At 39.5% G+C, this 4,243-nt stretch overlaps 1 pseudogene; it reads left to right on the top strand.

The window, feature by feature from the left end:
• Positions 1-3,179: 3,179 nt before the first annotated feature.
• On the top strand, positions 3,180-3,757 carry LOC102843042 (annotated as a pseudogene).
• Positions 3,758-4,243: the final 486 nt, after the last annotated feature.

Genomic DNA, 4,243 nt, shown 5'->3' with positions numbered 1-4,243 from the left:
TTTCCAAGCATGATGTTTCTCTCTGAGGAAGAGCCTTTCCTAGCAACATGCCCAAAATATATATTGTTGTTGTTATGTGCCATCAAGTCACCTGTGACTCATAGCGACCCTATGTACAACAGCCCTAAACCCTGCTCTGTCCTGTACCAATCTTATTGTCTTTGACACACCAGCCTTCATTACTCTAGTCACTGAATCAATCCATCTTATCGAGGATCTTCCTCTTTTGCACTGTCCCTCCACCCTCCCAAAGTAAATGAGAAGATTTATCAGCACTTTGCCTGCACGTCCTTCCAGATATATCTGTTTATCCTTTTGGAAAGCTATGAAATATTTAGTATCTTTCTCCAACACAATTCAAAGGCATCAGATCTTATTTACTTCAGATACATAGCCAGTGATTAAAAAGATCATAGCCTTTTCTGAAATCACAAGAATAAGTACCTCAAAGTAATGCAGCTTCTCAGATTCCCATGGAAAATACTATCACTATTCTAACTATCTATGCCATCTGCTGAAAAGACTCCATCCCTCAAGCCATGAACACACACCCGAAAAACCTTATTCTCTTTCTCTTTCTTGACCCTTATATTTTGTAAGTCTATTCTCTGGATGTGCTCTATTGTACACAGGATTTTAAAAGTCCTGTTATTTTGGAAGTGGATGGCCAGTCTTTCTTCCTATTCTGTTTTAATTTGAATGTTTAGATTTAGAATAGTATCTGACAGGAAGGAGCAGATAAAAGATATTTCCCCAATTATAGAAGCAACCAATAGATTTAGTGTTGTTACCAGCCCTTGACACATGTGCCTTGGTCCACTCCTTTCCCAACTCCACCAGCATCCCCTTCCGCCTATGCCATTCAACAGCTCTCTCCTGTTATCCAGCTCTTGATATGATGACATAGATCTCAAGTCTTCTGGGCTTCTGTGATTCTGAATACCTAGTGCTGCTGCCAGTTTCTTATGCTGCAGCCTGTATCTCTTCAGTTTAGGGTTCTCTAAGTCCAAATACCACATACTAGTATTAGGGGAGGCTTCCTATCTCAGATGATTCTGAAGAAAAGTTGTTTACCTTGAACTTGTGCTCTAGGACAAACTCCTATGTCTTAGTACCTCTTCTCTTCCATTTGCAGCACACTGCTGACACAAGAGGATAGTTTCCCAGGAAAGAGTGTGGCATCAGGATTGGAGGAAGACTCATCAACAACATGCATTATATAGATGACACACCCTGCTTGCTGAAACTAAGGAAGACCTGAAACACTTGCTGCAGAAGGTCAAGGACTTCAGGCTTCAATATGGATTGAAGCTCAACATCAAGAAAACAAAGATTCTCACCACTGGACCGATTGGTAATACCATGATGAATGGTGAAGAAATTGAGATTGTTAACAGCTTTAGTTTGTTTGGCCCCATGATCAACACTCTTGGTACCAAAAAAGAGGAAATCAAAAGACAAATTGCATTGGGAAAGTCTGCTGTCAGCGACCTCTCCAGAGTACTGAAGAGCAATGATGTCAGTATGGAGTCTAAGGTGCACCTGATACAGGCCATGGACTTTGCAATTACATGCCTTGCATCAGATAGCTGACAATGACTAGGAATGACAGAAGAAGAATTGATGCCTTTTAGCTGGAGCAGAGTATTAAATATTCCATAAATCCTCAAGAGAACAAACAGGTTTATCCTAGAGAGGGTGAAACTAGACTCCTCTTTGGAGGCAAGGATTCTAAAGCTTAGTCTGACACTTTGGGCATGTTGCAAGGAGGGACCAGTCCTTGGAGAGGAACATCATGCTTGAGAGAGTAGAGGGACAGTGAAAGAGAGGAATACCCTCGATGAAGTTGATTGATTTAGTGACTGGGGAAATGGGGGTTGGTGTGTCATAGACAGTGAGATTGGCACAGGATAGAGCAGGGTTCAGAGCTGTTGTACACAGGGTCACTATGAGTTGCAGGTGACCCAATGTCACATAAGAACAACCATGAGCCACCAGAGCTTCCAAAGGGTATTTCATAGGATGGAAAAAGTATATACACCAGCTTCATCATAAAAGTTCATCTAAACGAATAACTTGAATGTGGAGAATTTAAAATTTAGATTAAAAATAATTGGATTTGCATGGATTTTTTTGGTCAACATCATGACAACTCAAAAATAAGGTATAAAATATTTCAAAGTCAATAAGTTGTTTTAGAGAAGAAAAGGTCAGTGGAAAGGTATTACCCACTAAAAGAAAACTCACCACTGAATTCTATCAAGTGAGAATCAAATTCGATGAATTAGATCCCAGGGAAGTTTTGGCTGGCTGTGCATGTTCTTTAACAGCCCCTGTCTAGACACTAAGAACTGGTCAGTCGTCCAGACTGTCAGTGGTTTATTCTTATTTGTAACAGATGTCTCATTATACAAGGTAATTTAGCATTATCAATAAAGGAATTAACCAAATGACTCATGAAATTTGTAATGAGCTGGGGAGCTTTCACCTGTAACACTTACAAACAAGGCCTCAAGTTGGGGGTATGTTTGCTAATGACCAAAGATTTTTCATAGCAGAGGACACATTTCACTGATTTCAGTCCGTTCATTTCTGTAAGACCTAAAGGGTAGAGTCCAGTGTGATTTACCCAATACTCACCCGCAGTAACCACCGCAATTAGGTGGTATAGAATGTGTGGAGACGGGGCTGTCATCTGAATAGTTGTAGACTGACCATGTTGCTGCTGCTGTTGGTTGTTGGTACTGGCTCATTGTGACATTATGTATAACTGAATGAATTATTGTCTGGTCCTTCTCTATCCTCACAATCACTGCTATGTTGTGCTTTGTTGTTTCAGCTATTGTATTAATCAGTCTCACTGGATGTTTACCTCATTTTTGCCAGTCTTCAACTTTACTAAATTATTGAGTTGTTATTGTTGTTCTTGTGTACCGTTGAGTCAGAATTGATTCATAGTTGACCCTCTAGTGGGTTTTCAGAGGCAGTAAATTGAATAGGAGGAAATTGCCCACCCTTCTCTGACAGAGCTGCTGGTCAATTAGAACTTTGCTTTTGGGATTGCAATGCATCTTTGTAGTAAAAGTACCACAGGAAGTAAAAAGAGAAAGCAAGATCTAAAAACTGTATCATTAAAAAACCACATGGTTTTGTCAAAAGTGAGGCTGGCGAAGGCCACTATGTTGCAACAGGACAGTAATAATGACACCAAAGATGTTTCACTGTCGAATGCAGAAGAGGAGGCAACTAGCAGACTACAAAAACCCAAAAGCATACATCCAGTGGCATCATTTTTCCATTTATGCTTTTGTGTCAGTACAATAGTAGTCTAACTTCTCTGTGACTTGTTCTATCATGTCACTTTTGGGCAGTAAAGAATGTCACAGGTAGACTAATGGTTGGTCTATGTTGGTGAAATCATATTAATGAAGATGGAAAGAGTCACTGGGTATTTGAGTCCAGGAACCATCCTCTCAGGACAGCAAAACTATTTCAGACGCTGAATACAGAATATTTTGGTTAGGACTTTACTACATGTCCAGTGCTGTGGGTGATATTTGCCTTTAGTGCTCTTTTGTCCTTCAAGATGAAATGGTTGGCAGTGGTGATCATGGGTGTTGTGCTGCAACGTGCCAACTTGTATGGCTACAGCAAGTGTAAAGTTGGCAACAGACCAGAATTTTACCAGCATGGCTACCTCTTACCTTGGAATGGAAGGCAGTTATTAAGACAGAATGTGAATGATCAGACTTCTTAAAGAGAACACGTTCATGTGTTCTGTTTAAATGGGGAACAATGGAAAATATTCTTGACTCTGAACCTTTTAGAGCTCAGTACATACTCAAAAGAGCAATTAATACTGAGTTTGTTTTCTCATTTAACATTTTCACTTTAAATTTTTTTTCATGTTAAATTTTGTATTTTCTTTCCAGCAGTTGAGGATTGATTGTTTTATGTCCCTAGAAACAGCATCAGAATTTACTTTGTGATGGAATTGTGTATATATTTGGTCTTTTCATATTCATAAACCCCAAGTGAATTACAGTATTTGTGTTCGTATGAAAAAAACAAAACAAAACAAAACAAAAAACCACAACAACTAACAGCTTTCTTTGGAGTTATTGCACCCTAAAAGTACTTTTGAGTCTCCAGATGCTAAATGGCAAGCACATAAGCTGCTGACTGAATCAAGCCACCTATACAGAGGCTCCTTGGAGAACAGGCTTAACAACTTGACCCCAAA

This window comes from Elephantulus edwardii, unplaced genomic scaffold (genome assembly GCF_000299155.1).
Source record: "Elephantulus edwardii isolate Elephantulus edwardi_28Jun2011 unplaced genomic scaffold, EleEdw1.0 scaffold00167, whole genome shotgun sequence".
Taxonomy (NCBI): Eukaryota; Metazoa; Chordata; class Mammalia; order Macroscelidea; family Macroscelididae; genus Elephantulus; species Elephantulus edwardii.
The sequence above is the reverse complement of the archived record's forward strand: the minus strand, read 5'-3'. Positions and strand labels throughout refer to the sequence as shown.